This window comes from Pseudophryne corroboree, chromosome 2, assembly GCF_028390025.1.
Source record: "Pseudophryne corroboree isolate aPseCor3 chromosome 2, aPseCor3.hap2, whole genome shotgun sequence".
Lineage (NCBI taxonomy): Eukaryota > Metazoa > Chordata > Amphibia > Anura > Myobatrachidae > Pseudophryne > Pseudophryne corroboree.
The window spans coordinates 182,389,914-182,409,492 of record NC_086445.1 but is presented as its reverse complement, the minus strand read 5'-3'; the positions used below and the strand labels follow the sequence as shown (position 1 = coordinate 182,409,492).

The window sequence follows — 19,579 nt, the reverse complement described above, 5'->3', positions numbered from 1 at the left end:
TTTCCCATACTGCCTCCTTGTCGGAGGGAGACCTTGGTAAAGCAGCCTTCAGGAGCCTGCGCAGGGGAAACGTCTCGACATTCCAAACTGTACCCCTGGGATACTACTTGTAGGATCCAGGGGTCCTGTACGGTCTCAGCGTCATGCTGAGAGCTTGTCAGAAGGGTTGGAACGCTTCTGTTCCTGGGAATGGGCTGCCTGCTGCAGTCTTCTTCCCTTTCCTCTATCCCTGGGCAGATATGACTCTTATAGGGACGAAAGGACTGAAGCTGAAAAGACGGTGTCTTTTTCTGCAGAGATGTGACTTAGGGTAAAAACGGTGGATTTTCCAGCAGTTGCCGTGGCCACCAGGTCCGATGGACCGACCCCAAATAACTCCTCTTCCTTTATACGGCAATACACCTTTGTGCCGTTTGGAATCTGCATCACCTGACCACTGTCGTGTCCATAAACATCTTCTGGCAGATATGGACATCGCACTTACTCTTGATGCCAGAGTGCAAATATCCCTCTGTGCATCTCGCATATATAGAAATACATCCTTTAAATGTTCTATAGTCAATAAAATACTGTCCCTGTCAAGGGTGTCAATATTTTTAGTCAGGGAATCCGACCAAGCCACCCCAGCTCTGCACATCCAGGCTGAGGCGATCGCTGGTCGCAGTATAACACCAGTATGTGTGTATATACTTTTTATAATATTTTTCCAGCCTCCTGTCAGCTGGCTCCTTGAGGACGGCCCTATCTATAGACGGTACCGCCACTTGTTCTGATAAGCGTGTGAGCGCCTTATCCACCCTAAGGGGTGTTTCCCAACGCGCCCTAACTTCTGGCGGGAAAGGGTATACCGCCCATATTTTCTATCGGGGGGAACCCACGCATCATCACACACTTCATTTAATTTATCTGATTCAGGAAAAACTACGGTAGTTTTTTCACATCCCACATAATACCCTCTTTTGTGGTACTTGTAGTATCAGAAATATGTAACACCTCCTTCATTGCCCTTAACGTGTGGCCCTAATAAGGAATACGTTTGTTTATTCACCGTCGACACTGGATTCAGTGTCCCTGTCTGTGTCTGTGTCGACCGACTAAAGTAAACGGGCGTTTTAAAACCCCTGACGGTGTTTTTGAGACGTCTGGACCGGTACTAATTGTTTGTCGGCCGTCTCATGTCGTCAACCGACCTTGGCACGTGTTGACATTATCACGTAATTCCCTAAATAAGCCATCCATTCCGGTGTCGACTCCCTAGAGAGTGACATCACCATTACAGGCAATTGCTCCGCCTCCTCACCAACATCGTCCTCATACATGTCGACACACACGTACCGACACACAGCACACACACAGGGAATGCTCTGATAGAGGACAGGATCCACTAGCCCTTTGGAGAGACAGAGGGAGAGTTTGCCAGCACACACCAAAAACGCTATAATTATATAGGGACAACCTTATATAAGTGTTTTCCCTTATAGCATCTTTTTTATATAATTCTAACGCCAAATTAGTGCCCCCCCTCTCTGTTTTAACCCTGTTTCTGTAGTGCAGTGCAGGGGAGAGCCTGGGAGCCTTCCCTCCAGCCTTTCTGTGAGGGAAAATGGCGCTGTGTGCTGAGGAGATAGGCCCCGCCCCTTTTTCGGCGGCCTCGTCTCCCGCTCTTAACGGATTCTGGCAGGGGTTAAATATCTCCATATAGCCCCCGGAGGCTATATGTGAGGTATTTTTAGCCAAAAAAGGTTTTCATTTGCCTCCCAGGGCGCCCCCCTCCCAGCGCCCTGCACCCTCAGTGACTGCCGTGTGAAGTGTGCTGAGAGGAAAATGGCGCACAGCTGCAGTGCTGTGCGCTACCTTAAGAAGACTGAGGAGTCTTCTGCCGCCGATTCTGGACCTCTTCTCGTTTCAGCATCTGCAAGGGGGCCGGCGGCGAGGCTCCGGTGACCATCCAGGCTGTACCTGTGATCGTCCCTCTGGAGCTAATGTCCAGTAGCCAAGAAGCCAATCCATCCTGCACGCAGGTGAGTTCACTTCTTCTCCCCTAAGTCCCTCGTTGCAGTGATCCTGTTGCCAGCAGGACTCACTGTAAAATAAAAAACCTAAGCTAAACTTTTCTAAGCAGCTCTTTAGGAGAGCCACCTAGATTGCACCCTTCTCGGCCGGGCACAAAAATCTAACTGAGGCTTGGAGGAGGGTCATAGGGGGAGGAGCCAGTGCACACCACCTGATCCTAAAGCTTTACTTTTTGTGCCCTGTCTCCTGCGGAGCCGCTATTCCCCATGGTCCTTTCAGGAACCCCAGCATCCACTAGGACGATAGAGAAATATATTTTTAATGCTCTGACAACGTCCAGTAACTTGGAGTCCTCCAAGTCGCTAGTAGCCGCAGGCACCACAATAGGCTGGTTCAAGTGAAAAGCCGAAACCACCTTAGGGAGAAAATGAGGACGTGTCCGCAGTTCTGCCCTGTCCGAATGGAAAATCAGATATGGGCTTTTGTCTGATAAAGCCGCCAACTCTGAAACTCTCCTGGCTGAAGCCAGGGCCAATAGCATGGTTACCTTCCATGTAAGGTATTTTAAATCTACCGATTTTAGAGGCTCAAACCAATGAGATTTGAGAAAATTCAAAACTACGTTCAAATCCCACGGTGCCACTGGAGGCACTATTGGGGGTTGTATATGTAGTACACCTTTGACAAAAGTTTGTACTTCAGGCACTGATGCCAATTCCTTCTGGAAGAAGATTGATAAGGCCGAAATTTGAACTTTAATGGACCCCAATTTTAGGCCCATAGACAATCCTGCTTGCAGGAAATGTAAGAATCGACCCAATTGAAATTCTTCCGTTGGAGCCTTCTTGGCCTCACACCACGCAACATATTTTCGCCAAATGCGGTGATAATGTTGTACAGTCACTTCCTTTCTAGCCTTAATCAAGGTAGGAATAACTTCCTCTGGAATGCCCTTTTCTTTTAGAATCCGGCGTTCAACCGCCATGCCGTCAAACGCAGACGCGGTAAGTCTTGGAACATACAAGGTCCCTGCTGAAGCAGATCCCTTCTTAGAGGTAGAGGCCATGGATCCTCCGTGAGCATCTCTTGAAGTTCCGGATACCAAGTTCTCCTTGGCCAGTCCGGAGCCACCAGTATTGTTCTTACTCCTCTTTTCCGTATAATTCTCAGTACCTTTGGTATGAGAGGCAGAGGAGGGAACACATACACTGACTGGTACACCCACGGTGTTACCAGAGCGTCCACAGCTATTGCCTGAGGGTCTCTTGACCTGGCGCAATATCTGTCCAATTTTTTGTTGAGGCGAGACGCCATCATGTCCACCTTTGGTCTTTCCCAACGGTTCACAATCATGTGGAAGACTTCTGGATGAAGTCCCCACTCTCCCGGGTGAAGGTCGTGTCTGCTGAGGAAGTCTGCTTCCCAGTTGTCCACTCCCGGGATGAACACTGCTGACAGTGCTATGACATGATTCTCCGCCCAGCGCAGAATCCTTGCAGCTTCTGTCATTGCTCTTCTGCTTCTCGTGCCGCCTTGTCGGTTTACGTGGGCGACTGCCGTGATGTTGTCCGACTGGATCAACACCGGCTGACCCTGAAGCAGCGATTTTGCCAGGCTTAGAGCATTGTAGATCGCTCTTAGCTCCAGTATATTTATGTGAAGGGACGTCTCCAGGTTTGACCACACGCCCTGGAAGTTTCTTCCCTGTGTGACTGCTCCCCAGCCTCGTAGGCTGGCATCCGTAGTCACCAGGACCCAGTCCTGTATGCCGAATCTGCGGCCCTCTAACAGATGGGCACTCTGCAACCACCACAGGAGAGACAACCTTGTTCTTGGTGACAGTGTTATCCGCTGATGCATGTGCAGATGCGATCCGGACCATTTGTCCAGCAGATCCCACTGAAATGTCCGTGCATGGAATCTGCCGAATGGAATCGCTTCGTAAGAAGCCACCATCTTTCCCAGGACTCTTGTGCATTGATGTACTGACACAGTTCCTGGTTTTAGGAGGTTCCTGACAAGTTCGGATAACTCCCTTGCTTTCTCCTCCGGGAGAAACACCTTTTTCTGAACCGTGTCCAGAATCATTCCCAGGAACAGCAGACGAGTTGTCGGGGTCAATTGAGATTTTGGAAGATTCAGAATCCACCCGTGTTGCTGAAGCACTACCTGGGTTAGTGCTACACCGACTTCCAGCTGTTCTCTGGACTTTGCCCTTATCAGGAGATCGTCCAAGTAAGGGATAATTAATACGCCTTTTCTTCGTAGAAGAACCATCATTTCGGTCATTACCTTGGTAAAGACCCGAGGGGCCGTGGACAAACCAAACGGCAGCGTTTGAAACTGATAATGACAGTCTTGTATCACGAACCTGAGATACCCTTGGTGTGAGGGGTAAATTGGGACATGCAGATAAGCATCTTTTATGTCCAGGGACACCATGAAGTCCCCTTCTTCCAGATTCGCTATCACTGCTCTGAGTGACTCCATCTTGAACTTGAATTTCTGTATGTACAGGTTCAAGGATTTCAGGTTTAGAATAGGTCTTACCGAACCGTCCGGCTTCGGTACCACAAATAGTGTGGAATAATACCCCTTTCCCTGTTGTAGGAGGGGTACCTTGACTATCACCTGCTGAGAATACAGCTTGTGAATGGCTTCCAAAACCGACGTCCTTTCTGAGGGAGACGTTGGTAAAGCAGACTTTAGGAACCGGCGAGGGGGAGACCTTTCGAACTCCAACATGTAACCCTGAGATATTATCTGCAGGATCCACGGGTCCACTTGTGAGCGAGCCCACTGATTGCTGAAAATCTTGAGTCGACCCCCCACCGCTCCTGAGTCCGCTTGTAAAGCCCCAGCGTCATGCTGATGGCTTTGTAGAACCCGGGGCGGGCTTCTGGTCCTGGGCAGGGGCTGCTTGCTGCCCTCTCTTACCCTTTCCTCTGCCTCGCGGCAGATAAGACTGTCCTTTTGGTCGCTTGTTTTTATAGGAGCGAAAGGACTGCGGCTGAAAAGACGGTGTCTTTTTCTGTTGGGAGGGGGTCTGAGGTAAAAAAGTGGATTTGCCGGCAGTTGCCGTGGCCACCAGGTCCGAAAGACCGACCCCAAATAATTCCTCTCCTTTATATGGCAATACTTCCATATGCCTTTTGGAATCCGCATCACCTGACCACTGTCGCGTCCATAAACTTCTTCTGGCAGATATGGACATCGCGCTTACTCTTGATGCTAGAGTACAAATATCCCTCTGAGCATCTCGCATATAAAGAAAAGCATCCTTTAATTGCTCTAGAGTCAATAAAATACTGTCCCTATCCAGGGTATCAATATTTTCAGTCAGAGAATCCAACCACACTACCCCAGCACTGCACATCCAGGCTGAGGCTACTGCCGGTCGCAGTATAACACCAGTATGTGTGTATATACTCTTCAGTGTAGTTTCCAGCCTCCTATCTGCTGGATCCTTGAGGGCGGCCGTATCAGGAGACGGCAACGCCACTTGCTTTGATAAACGTGTGAGCGCCTTATCCACCCTAGGGGGTGTTTCCCAGCGCGCCCTAACCTCTGGTGGGAAAGGGTATAATGCCAATAACTTCTTGGAAATTAGCAGTTTTCTATCTGGGTTAACCCACGCTTCGTCACACACGTCATTCAATTCCTCTGATTCTGGAAAAGCTACAGGTAGTTTTTTCACCCCCCACATAATACCCCTTTTTGAGGTACCTGCAGTATCAGAGATCTGCAAAGCCTCCTTCATTGCCGTGATCATATAACGTGTGGCCCTATTGGAAAATACGTTTGTTTCTTCACCGTCGACACTAGATTCATCTGTGTCGGTACCCGTGTCGACTGACTGAGGTAAGGGACGTTTTACAGCCCCTGACGGTGTCTGAGACGCCTGAGCCGGTACTAACTGGTTTTCCGGCCGTCTCATTTCGTCAACTGACTTTTGTAATGTGCTAACATTATCACGTAATTCCATAACTAAAGCCATCCATTCCGGTGTCGACTCCCTAGGGGGTGACATCACCATTACCGGCAATTGCTCTGCCTCCACACCAACATCGTCCTCATACATGTCGACACACACGTACCGACACACAGCAGCCACACAGGGAATGCTCTAATCGAAGACAGGACCCTCTTAGCCCTTTGGGGAGACAGAGGGAGAGTTTGCCAGCACACACCAAAAGCGCTATAAATGTATATAAACAACCCTAGAAGGTGTTGTTTTTGATATAAGCGCTTTTAATATATCAATATCGCCAAATTATGCCCCCCTTCTCTTTGTTACCCTGTTTCTGTAGTGCAGTGCAGGGGAGAGTCCTGGGAGCCTTCCTCACCAGCGGAGCTGAGCAGGAAAATGGCGCTGAGTGCTGAGGAGAATAAGCTCCGCCCCTTTTTCGGCAGGCTTTTCTCCCGGGTTTTAAGAAAACTGGCCTGGGTTAAATACATACATATAGCCTTAATGGCTATATGTGATGTATTTATTTTGCCACTAAAGGTATTTAATATTGCTGCCCAGGGCGCCCCCAGCAGCGCCCTGCACCCTCCGTGACTGAATCAGTGAGACGTGTAGCAACAATGGCGCACAGCTGCAGTGCTGTGCGCTACCTTCATGAAGACTGAGGAGTCTTCTGCCGCCTGCTTTCCGGACCTCCGTCTTCAGCGTCTGTAAGGGGGATCGGCGGCGCGGCTCCGGGACGAACCCCAGGAGGACCTGTGTTCCGACTCCCTCTGGAGCTAAGTGTCCAGTAGCCTAAGACTCCAATCCATCCTGCACGCAGGTGAGTTGGAAATCTCTCCCCTAAGTCCCTCGATGCAGTGATCCTGTTGCCAGCAGGATTCACTGAGATTTAAACCTAAAAAAAACTTTTTCTAAGCAGCTCTTTAGGAGAGCCACCTAGATTGCACCCTTCTCGGACGGGCACAAAAACCTAACTGAGGCTTGGAGGAGGGTCATAGGGGGAGGAGCCAGTACGCACCATGTGATCCTAAAAGCTTTATTTAGATGCGGAGCCCGCTATTCCCCATGGTCCTGACGGAGTCCCCAGCATCCACTAGGACGTTAGAGAAAATGTTTATACTGGCGGGGGTCCGAACAGTTCCCTGGCACTTAGTCTGCTCTTATCAGGTAGTTATTGAGGCTAGATATGCTGCCCAGGATGCCCCCCCACCCCCGCACCCTTTAGTGCCGCTGTGTAGTGGGAGCATGGTGCGCACTGCGATCGCTGTGCGGTACCTCAAAGCCACTGAAGTCTTCTGATCTTCTTCTACTCACCTGTCTTCTGACTTCTGGCTCTGCAAGGGGGGTGAAGGCGGGCTCTGGGAACGAGCATCTAGGCGTACCTAGTGATCAGACCCTCAGGAGCTAATGGTGTCCTGTAGCCAAAGAAGCAGAGCCTTTAAACTCACAGAAGTAGGTCTGACTTCTCTCCCCTAAGTACCACGAAGCAGGGAGACTGTTGCCAGCAGTCTCCCTGAAAATAAAAAACCTAACATAAGTCTTTTTCAGAGAAACTCAGTAGAGCTCCTCAGAGTGCATCCAGTCTCACTGGGCACAGATTCTAAACTGGAGTCTGGAGGAGGGGCATAGAGGGAGGAGCCAGTTCACACCTTTTGAAAGTTTTAAAGTGCCCATGTCTCCTGCGGATCCCGTCTATACCCCCATGGTTCTTTAAATGACCCCAGCATCCTCTAGGACGTATGAGAAATCAGGTTACATATTAAATTTACTGCATAAACAGCTTTTTGTAATTTTAGACTCATTGTCCTCTTTCATATTGCCTTTGATGCATTTTCCATGCACGTTTTATGTCCTTATTTCTGCCATCTATTGTAGCGGCAAATTACCGGGGCTAATGGATCCTCTAGGTGCTATCCAATTAGCCCAGACAAGCCGGCCCTGATCGGGGATTATGCTTCAAATCCCTGATAACCAGCCCTTAGAGACCTGGTTTTCTCAAAAACACATGGATCCGGGAACCTATTCCTGATCCCACGTGTTTTTGTCCGAAAATGCGACATTTTGCAGCCGGAAAAAAAAACCTATTTATAGTTGGATAGCCAGATAATGACCATCGGGCTAAAAACGCGAAATTAGCCTGGTTTTTTTTTTGGTTGAAAAATTAGCTCGGCTAATAGGATACACCCCCCCCCCCCCCCCCCCCCCCAAGAGTATTCATTGTATTTGAGCACAATACTTAAAACTAGCAGGTTTTCTGTGGCACTAGGGTCAGTTACCCACCAGCGTTCTAATTTATCACTTCTGATGGGTTTGTTTTTCTCCAAAAGTCCATTACCTGAAGCCAAAAAGCTGCTAATTTCCCACACAATGAGACTGAAGACACAGTCTGTCTAGTACTCAACAGACCTACATGGGAAACCTTTACACTGTACTCCAGTTGCCCAGCCCCATATATACATGATCAAACTGTCCAGGATTCTGGCATTTGGAGATCGCAATGTATAGATTGTAAGCTTATTAACAGGGCCCATTTACTCCTGTTATTAACCAGTCTGGTTTCATTACTGCGTTTGTGACCAATTGTAAAGTGCAACAGAATTTGTTGGTGTTATATAAATAAATGTTAAGCCGCTGAATCCATTACAACGACTTGCTTAAAATTCCAATAGAGCTATGGGGAGGCTGCACTGTGGATGGTAGTGTCTTAGGGGTCCATTTACTAAGCCTCAGGTGGAGATAAAGTGGACGGAGATAAAGTACCAGCCAATCAGCTCCTAACTGCCACGTCACAGGCTGGGTTTGAAAAATGACAGTTGGGAGCTGATTGGCTAGTGCTTTATCTCCACCTGAGGCTTAGTAAATAGACCCCTTAGTCTGACAAGAGTCTGCTGTTGCTATGTTTGATTAATGACCGTTTGCTCAGTCAAAATTCTTTCCCGTTTTACTTATCTATATTTATTTTCTGATAAGACAAAAACATTTGAATCAATTATTAGAAAAAAAAAACAAAAGGAGTTTAATTAAGACTGTACGTAGAAAGCAATTAGGTTAGGGTTACTGTAAAGCACCGTACACACGGGGAGATGTGTGCTGAGCGATCTAGCACAGAACACTCAGCACACATCTCTCTCCCACTCAGCACAGCACAATGTGTGCTGAGCAAGGGGGGTGGACAGGGGGGAGGGGCGCTCACTTCACACAGCAGTGAAGTGAGCGATCTACAAGATTTGGCATGCATGCATGCCAAATCTAGAGTCAGCGATAGCGACGCGCAGGGCCCTGCATCGCTATACACACACGGAGAGATCCGTGCTTCATTTCTTAGAATTTAAGCACGGATCTCTCCGTGTGTACTCCCCTTTAGTAACTCCAAAAGCATACCTCCCAACAGGACCCTCTCCAGGAGGGACACAATGCTCTGCTTCTGGACTTTTTTCTCAATTTGTGATTGCCAGCACCTGTGTGAACAGGTTAATGGATAAGAAAGGTGTTTCAGCACAGGTGATGGCAATCATAAATTAAAAGGGAAGTCCAGGAGCAGAGTATTCTGTCCCTCCTGGAGAGGGTCATGTTGGGAGGTATGCAAAAGGATTATTTAACATTTATATCAGTTGAAAGATGATTAAATTGCCAAACACAAAACAGAATTGTGACTAACATACAAACAGGTAATGCCTTGTCACATACTCATACCCTTCAACATTTTAAACATAAATATCGGTACAAATTAGAAAAGGGGGCGTGGCCACAGGTAAAGGGCCATGTGGCCACACCCCTTTTCCTATACTTTCAATGGAAGTTTTGAGAGACAGACCATAAAAAAAAGGTACTGTATCTGGTAAAAAGGTACAGTTGGAGGATATGCATACTATGTAATCCAGTCTGTCCGACCAGTCTCTGCAGGCAATTTAGCCAGGTGTCGGGATAACATGGATAGGTCCAGTTCTTCCAGAGATGATAAAAGTTTAGGATTAGATACTATGGTCATGTTTTAGTTTATAACCAACACTCTGTGTGGGCCTAAACAGCCAACAAACATTCTGATTATGCTGTGAAATATATCTGGTTGGCCGGCACCACAGCATGGAGATCTGAGACGTGGCTATCATATCATCAGTGTGTACACACGGTGAGATCCTTGCTATGTCTGATTTTGACTACGCGATTTCCCTTGAACTCCCCCAGAGCTCAGATAGCACAGATAGTCAAAATCTGTACTATCCGTGCTTGAGATTTTGTCAATGTACGATTTTGACTAAGTGCCAATTTTGAGTATACTTTGTACTAGATTGTACACTAGATAGTCAAGATTGACTTGCCTGCACAGTCTATCTAGCCTTACGATACCAACCCCACAGGAGCGCGCATCGGGATCAAATCTGTATCGCAAGCTGCCTAACACCCTGAGATGTGCACTAACTTTTCCTTCTGGTGCCCACACACTTATGAGATAATCGGTGCTATCCTTCGATTTCGACCACATCTGTGAGAGAAATTGAAGGATTGTATGCACATTTTAGGTACCTTGAGAGGCAATGCGCGGGCACGCCAGTCGAATATCGCGTCTCAAGATATTATGTGCTGCACATAATATTTGTCGTATCGCAGAGCGATTGCATGTGGTTTTAAACCCACATGAGATATATCGCACTGCGATGTGCGAAGCGCTCCCACTCGGCGGTGACGTGCCCATTACGTTATTACCATGCGATCTATCGCATGGTAACCACTTTGGCAGTTCAGGTGCGATTTGATCGCACCTGAACTGCCGGTGCGATGCCCTGCGATGTCGCGTCGCAGGGCATCGCACAAGTATATGGCCAGCATTAGATTTTGACTATATAGTCAGAATCTTACAGATTTATCTCACCGTGTGTACTAATATTACCAGATCTAACAATCAGGTAAAAAATATTATTTTCATTCGTGCAAAATTAGAAGGGACTGACACTGCAGGCTGGATGGAAGCACATAGTACATGGCTGGAAAAACTGTAATCTGCATATTAAAACAGGCATCTGACCATCGACTGCATGACAGATGGACAGAGAGAAGGGATGAGGCAATAAACAATAATCGGAGCACCTCAACACACTGCAAGATGTATGGCGGTGATCTACATTCACTACCTGGAGCTGGCTGTATCACAGTCACGTGGATCAGGCAGGTTTATTACCCAAATGATCCAGAACTTTTACCCTGCCATTATCAGGCTGTGAACAATTATTGTTAATGTCCATAATATGAGTAATCGTTAAGAACAGCAATTTAATCTTTCTGATCTAAACAATTATCGTTCAGTGCATGGAAAGCTTTAGACAAATGTCTCTCTGCAACTTGGAATTACGTCTCTGCATCTAAGTATTCTTACACGTCTCTATTGCAGCAAACAACGTCTGTTTTGGGACAGGTCAGAGACAGATACGAAAGACACAATACTTGGTTTGCCATATGATTTTAAAGAGGTTATAACAGATCCTCACACCACCCCAGTGCAGAGAACACAATCTGTACCTGCTTCGCACTAGAATGTATGAGGAGGATGAAACTTATACAGCGTTAGATCAGGCTGTGTGGCCCAAATCCCCAATGACCAGAATGCTGCATGAACTTATTGGTTAAATCTGTCACATATGTGTTAGCTCAATGGGGTCGATTCAATTCGGCAACAGATGAATAGCGCCGGGAATTAGCTCCTGACGCTATTCAATTCAGCTAAAGTTAAGTCTCCTGACGCTATTCAATTCAGCTAAAGTTAAGTCGGCGAATGCCCGTTTTCGCAGACTTAACAGGTAGTTTTGTCAGGAGAACGGGCATTCTCCGACTTAACTGCCCGCAGCGATGCTGATTCCCGACAGAATCAGCCTCGCGCCGGCCGCGCGGCAGCACTTTTGTCGGTTTTCTTCTCTCACCCCCTGGGGCTGAGAGAAGAATTCCCGACAATTGCGGGTAACTAGTAGCTGAATTGAATAGCGTAGGGAGCTAATTCCCGGCACTATTCATCTGTTGCCGAATTGAATCGACCCCAGTGATTGGTTTGGACATCTGGATCCAATAAGACCACTACAAACTTCCTGCTATGGGTTAACAGGACAGCTATCAAATAATATATATAATAGTGTACATTTAGATGGATTTCAAGTTCATCAGATGGAGACCCAATTAACTATAATATTTTGACTGGCCTGATTTTTTTGCGCTACCTACGCTATCATCACCTATGTGCCCCAGACACCTTCACCGTGCTTTATGGAAATGTCCTAAGAGAAGTCCTCTGGATGAGCTCCGCCAGGAAATGTGCATGTTGGAAACGGGATGTAGTTATGTGACCGGCAGGAGGCCGCCGGTCACAATACCGACCACTACATCTCGCCTGCTCTCTCCACCCGATATATCAGAAAATCAACAAGGATCGATAATTGAAAGAAACAGGGGAGGCTGGGGCTCTGCCATTATTATATGTCCTGGTAGCTGCTCTTCTCTGTAGCCAATGGAAATATACTGAGTGCTGCAGCTGCACCTCTCCGCATCTTGCGGGTGGGGTGTGCCATCCTATCACTGCGACCAGCAGCAATCTGGCAGGCACACATTGGGGATCCAAGGGTGCAGACGGGCCAGGGGGTTCCTCCGAGATTGGCGGTTGCTGAAAGATTATCTTCTGGCAGCCGTCCAGTGGACATTTCTGACTGGTCGTATCAGCTGAGACCATGTCAGGGAAAGCCCAGCCTGGCAGGGTCACATCTGATGTGACCACCCCAGGCAAGTGGTTAAGTTCATCATTCTAGCAGCAGTAAAACTACCCGCATTCATTATAAAACATTTTCAGTTCAGCCTGATTTATGCCTTAAATTTGTCATGAGAGCGAGTCTGTGTTAGGAATGTCGCTATTACATGTACCACTTCTATATTTGAATGTTTTTGTGAAAGTATGCCTAAATACTTACCTCAGTTCATATTGTTGTTGCATGTGGTGCATAACTACGTCTATGGGACAGCCTGCACTCTGCAAGGAAGCCGAGGTGGGACAAGCGGACTGGCACTTGTGTGAAAACTACATTCTGCATAAAACATATTTTATCTACAACCTTTTTTTTTTTTTTTTTTTTTTTAGAGCAATTGGTGAGACTACAATAGGTGTGACCTGTTCACTAGCTAAAGCAAAGAATAAAATGTGTCAGTAACTTGTGGTAATAGTGAGGGACATGTGTAAAATATGGATAATGTAAATGCCAGTCACAAAACTCCCAGCCATGTTGAACTTTATAAAGTTATCAGGGTTGAGGTAACAGTTTACCAGAAACTTTTTAAACACCATAAGATCTGCCCAGATTTCAGCTTTATACCAATAGTCAATGACACAGGACATTTACACAAAGTGTGATCCTAGTGGCTGATTACTTTTGATCATGGGTGGCCAGACTTTTGGAGTCGGTGATCTACTTTGAAAGCTGAAAAGCTTTTGTGATCTATCTAGGTGGGACAATTGCGTGCGCCACAGGTGTGCGCCCAAAAAAAGGGTGTGGCATAACAAAAGGGGGCATGGTAGAACAAAAAAGGGGCATAGCCTTGCTGCAGAGGGTGTAATGACTGTTTCGCACAAAATCACACATTGATCCCCACAGGTAAAAACCTCAAACACATATACCCCCACAGTGCCATGTGCCCACACTAACATTACTTTATCTTAGGCAGACTGGCTGGATCCCCGCTGCTGCTGCCGGCGCTGCCTGGATCAAACCAGATCCAGCAAGCACACAGGCTCCTCACATCGCGTTCCCAATCGTGCATTGCGCGGCTGACGTCACCCGCACAATGCATCATTGGGAACGCTCCGGAGTCAGAGAGGTGGCAAGTCACACTTGGATTGCGATCTACCGGTAGATTGCGATTAACGTTTTGGCTGCCTCTGCTTTTGATAGATGGCATTAGACTACTATGTTATGATGAACTAGTATAGATAAAACCTGGTCTTTGCATCAGAAAATAATACCACCAGTGAACAAAACAGGCACTAGGGGGTATCCTATTAGCAGCGAAAAAACTGAGTTTTGCCGCAAATTGTGAAAAACCCCTTTCCAATTAGCCGTGAAAAGTTTTCATCCATTAAATTTACCGCAAATTTCACTTCACCTACTCTGTGCAGATGAAATGTTGGTGAAAATCCATATTTTAAAAGGTAAAAATGCCAGAATTTGGTTCAGAACCCATGGGACACCCACTGGAATTACTAATTAGGCACTTTGAAGTTTTTAATTAGTTTTAATTAGCCAATAATGAAAGGTCAGTTTTGGGGTAAAAAAGTGCAAAGTTATAGAATTTGGGGTTCAAGGTATAGGATAAGTATATTGGTGTGCTTTATGAGTGGGACAAGTGTTTTTAGGTTTGCAGGTGGGAGCAGTCGGTCTGTTTACACTTTTTTTTTTTTTTTTTTTTTTAAGTCCCATAAAATAACCCAAATATATACTTACATCTATTTTTATGTATCCCGAATTCAATTTGAGCACCTTTTTTGCTGGAAAAAAAAAACTTGTTTTCATAATATTTTTAAAATTTTTAATGCATTTAACAGCAATTTGACACAATGTAAGTACCCCAAATACTTTAATATGACCTATAATACACCTCTATACTGTTGTCCTATGTTAGTTAAGTATTTTTTTTGAGGTACAGGCTGATTTCCCCATTTTCACCCTGATTTTTCATTTTTTTTTTTCTTTGCACGTCTGGAATAGGATAGGGCAAAAAACGGGAGCGCGCATACCTGCAAAAAAGCCAAATTTGTGTGATAGATTAAAAAATATATATTTATTTTTAAATTGCCGCAATCTTGCAGGAAATTGAATACTGGTATGTGGGTATACAGGGTGTACGAGACAAAAAAAAAAAAACCACTGTAGATAAAACCTGTTACCCTAGGTGCAACATTTACTATACTGCTCTATTGTTAATGGGACTAATTTTTATGATACATCTCGGTCTACATAACTTACGGGTGCAAAAGACAAATTGATGATGATGATTAGTGACCTCTTCTGATTGGATGACTCCATCCCATTTATGCTAATACTACAGTAATGTTAGGGCTGCCATCTATTGACATTAACTATCAGCCCTTAGAAATAAAGCACATTTCCAGGTCATATTTTAAAGGAGAGGACCGCTGATGTGTGTACTGATTTGAACTTCATAAAAAATTACAACATAAATAAAAAGAAAATGAATTTTGTCTTTGCGTCTTGTTCAAATTTGCTTTAACCTGGTGAATGGAACTTTGTCATTAAGAACACTGACCATACACTATGCAAACACAAGGATAATACTGGGTAAATGGTGCTTCGGAATAATGATAATAAGTATTACTCCCCTGTAAATCGAATTATTTCAATTCTCCTTGAACGGAATGTGCATCTTGAAAATGACATTAAGGGAGGAAAAAAACAGTACTATTTGTATAGGCAATCACACTGTATTCAATACGAATTAAAAAATAATTAGTTATAAAAGAGTGCAGTTCAATCCACCAATTTAGGAGCCAGCTATTATTGGGGTTGCCCTCAAACATTTGACTCACAACTGTACGTTGATAATCAAGCATGTAGTATGATCTCAAGGTTTACACCAACAACATACAGTTGTGAGTCAAATGTCTGGGGAACAAACCCAAGAATGGCTCCTAGGGTGGTGAATTGAAACGCACCCTTTTATAACGAATTATTTCTATTTCACATTGGATACAGTAAATTGCCTATACAAACTGTATTACACAATTTCTTGTTTTTTTTCTCCCTTTATGTCATTTTCAAGATGCACAGTACTTTCAAGGGGCACGATTCAATTCAAAGCGAGTTGAATATCACCAGGAATTAGCTCCCAGTGCTATTTAATTCTGTGCGCAGTGAGAGCCAGCGACCGGAGTTCTTCTCGCAGCTCCCTGGGGATGCGAGCAGAAATCCGACAAAAGTGCAGGCACTGTGCTGATTTCTGCCCCTTAGTGCGGCGGAAATAGCATTGCGCTGGGCACTTCAGTCGGAGAATGGTGATTAGTCCAGGAGAACGGGCATTCTCCGACTTACCATTATGCAGAATTGAATAGCATCGGGAGCTAATTCCCCAGCGCTATTCAACTCACTTTGAATTGAATCGTGCCAAAGGAGAATTGAAACAATTGTATTTACAGGGCAATATTATTTATTATCATTATTAATCCAAAGCACCATTTACCCAATATCATCCTTGTGTTTGCATTGTTTTGTAGAGCATTGGTGTTAGCTCTTTATACTGCTGTATAGGTCGCATTAGGGTGCGCACAGAAAGGATACTATTTTTCAACTGTACTGACCATATAATGTATTGTGTAGGAATTGTGTATTTTTAGTATTTTCTACCACCACTGGGAAGCCATACCTCCTGAAGTACATTAAGCTTGGTAATGGTATGTAGCCATCATATGGTAACCATTCAATGATTGGCTTAACCACCAATGGTTCCTTACTGTGCATGTACAATGTACCCAGTAAGTTCACGCATGCACAAGGGAGCACTTTGTGGGTCCTCCTTCCTGGTGTCTGGAGCAAAATGAACGTCAGCCATCCGAAATAAATCTCCACATTTTTCTCTATACTACATATAGGGGGTGAATTCAATTGTTTTCTGGATGCCCATTGGAACAATTCAGTTGTTTACCCTCGATAAAGCATGGGTACTGTGAATGAATGCCCAATGGTTAAACCCATCTAAAGTACCTCTTTGGGCGCACAAACTCCCGTTTAAGCACCGAAAGTGCAAACTTATCGCAAATTTCAGCTCGCCACCACAGGAGGCTGCTTGCTGAAATGTGGCCCCACGCAGCCAGCTATTTGCACCTGAACAGAGCAACAACTGAATTGCTACGCCAGGCGCCATCTAATGGCAGCCATGGGGAAAGACAATTTATCACCCCTTATAGAGAAACAATATTATAGGCTCTCTCCTTCTAAAATGGAAAGATATATGTGTCAACCATTGCAATCCTGGCACTGAGTGTATAAACAATATCATCAAATTAGGAACATCGATAGTTGCCTATTCCATCACTGTGGAAGCAGATTAGCAGTTAGGAGAGGCACAAATACATAACTCTATCCAAAACCGTTCGCTACACAGTAAATGTATAGGTCACTGCAGGCGGCACACAGTATGCAGCAGGCAACAAGGGGGGAGGCAGAGAGCAGCCCTCCAGCCGCTGCAGGGATATGATGCAGGCTATGATGTGGGGGCTGCCGGACCCCCACACTATAGTAGATAGCACCACACACGCGCACCCTGAGGGTGTGAGGGCTGCAGGTACACAGGGGGGGAAATACAGTACAATAACACGAGACCTTCCAGACGCCTATTATATAATAACCAGAGCAGTCAGCAGTCCCCTATGCAGGCGGTACCTGTTACTTACTACTGCATCTATACATCAGATTATTAGTCGATAAAATTAAAAATGGCTCCATTGGCCTCAGGCCCAAATAATATACCTTGCCAGCCGCGACCTGCTTCGTATCCCACTTCTTCCGCTGCCCCGGAACCTTTTTCCCTCGAGACTTCCGGCGCAGGTGCACATGCGCACTGCCAGCCCGGCCTGATCTAGCCGCCATTTTACTAGAGGCAGCATAGCAAAAGAGAGTTAACTTGTGACAAAGTAACCGGCGACAGCTTATGTGGTGTGTAATTGCAAAAGTGACAACATTAAAAGTATTTTTTGTTTATACTGTAAGTGAGTTTGCCGGAAATCAGCGCAAAGAAGGTGATATAAGGGCAGTGCTTATTGCTTACTGTAAAGTTGTTTGCTGCAAGAAAATTCATTAAATAAGAGTAAAAGAATTAAATGAACATGTGGGTCAGATATTAACTGTAATGCACCGAAACGAGCCATGTCGAAAGTAATGCAGTACTAGAGTAAAAAGCCATATATTGTGTGGCATGTGCATTTTGGCTGGCAGTGGGATATGTTCTACAGTGCCATTGCAAAGAGCACCCACCGATATAGCATTACCACAGTGTAGGAGGCCTCATCTTGATCTGGGTGTGGATCATAAGGTCGACAGTAAATAGGTTGACATGGACAAATGTCGACATAAGTTTTCTCAAAATTTTGGGTGGCTTTTTTTGGGGGGAAAGTGACCGGAAACCCCAATTAGTGCACTGTGTCCCCTTGCAGCTTCGTGCAAGGTGCCGTGCTCCACTACCACTGCACTCGGCACAGGTTACTATTCCCAATCGCAGTCCACGTGGATCGTAAAGTATAAAAAAGTAAAAAAAATGGGGGGGAAAGTGAAAAACTAATGTCGACCTTTTCATGTGTCGACCTAATGCACATCAACCAATAGTGGTTGACCTAATGAGTGTCGACCCAAGTGTTGTCAACCTAAAGACCGGATACCTTATGCCCCGGATTCCATGTAGTCTAAAAGCAGCACTGCATTCTGAAGAACCATGAAGAAGGGCCCTCATTCCGAGTTGTTCGCTCGCTGCTAATTTTAGCAGAATTGCTAATACGCTAAAATCCGGCAGTTCTGCGCATGCGTATGCACAGCAGGGCGCACACGCTAAGCAAATTTACACAAAACTATGCTATTTTACTCACAGGCGAACAAAGCTTTTCAATCGCTCTGCTGATTGACAGGAAATGGGTGTTTCTGGGCGGAAACTGGACGTTTTCAGGGAGTGTGCTAAAAAACGTAGGCGTGCCAGGTAAAAACGCAGAAGTGGCTGGAGAAACGGAGGAGTAGCTGGTCGGACGCTGGGTGTGTTTGTGAAGTCAAACCAGGAACTAAACGGACTGAGGTGATCGCAATCTAGGAGTAGGTCTTGAGCTACTCAGAAACTGCAAGGAAATTGCTTTCGTTAGCAATTCTGCTAATATTAGCAGAATTGCTAATCTTTCATTAGCAATTGCTAATCTTTCGTTAGCAATTCTGCTATGCTAAGATACACTCCCAGAGCGCGGCGGCTTTGTGTTTGCATTTCTGCTAAAAGTAGCTAGCGAGCGAGCGAACAACTCGGAATGAGGGCCAATGTTGCTAATATTACAAAGTTACTTTAAGGGGCAGATGCACTAGGCACCAGTTTTACTGTGCTAGGAATGCTCCAGGTGTAACAACTGGTGCTATTCAATTTTCTGCTGCGGGGTACACTGGGCTCCACAGGTAATGACGTTGGGGGTGTAGAGTAGGATCTTGATCCAAGGCATCAACAGGCTCAAAGCTTTGACCTTCTTCCCAGAATGCATAGCGCCGCCTCCTCTATAACCCCGCCTACGTGCACAGGAGCTCAGTTTTTGTTAACCAGTCCAATGCAGTAACAGGCAAAAGAGATGACAACTGTAGCCACATACACCACATTCTCACGACAGGAGAAGTGTCAGCGGCTAATGCCATACCAGCCCAAAGAAGCTTAGTGCGTCAGGGTGGGCGCCCTGTGGAGCCCAGTATACCTCGCAGAAAGAGATTTAACAACGGTAAGTTCTTACCATAAATCTCGTTTTCTGCTGCGGGTACACTGGACTCCACAGGGAATGACAATGGGGCTGTCCTAAAGCAGTTCCTTATGGGAGGGGACGCACTG

General features: G+C 45.8%; 1 protein-coding gene across 5 annotated transcripts in view; it reads right to left on the bottom strand.

Annotated features, from left to right (window-relative positions):
- ZNF740 (zinc finger protein 740) overlaps positions 1-17,597 on the bottom strand; it is a 103,831-nt gene extending 86,234 nt beyond the window's left edge. For 2 of the 5 annotated variants that reach the window (XM_063952096.1, XM_063952100.1), the window contains exon 1: positions 17,491-17,597. The gene's annotated coding sequence lies outside the window, so the exon portion shown is untranslated. The other 3 variants (XM_063952098.1, XM_063952097.1, XM_063952099.1) reach the window with 3 other exon arrangements.
- Positions 17,598-19,579: the final 1,982 nt, after the last annotated feature.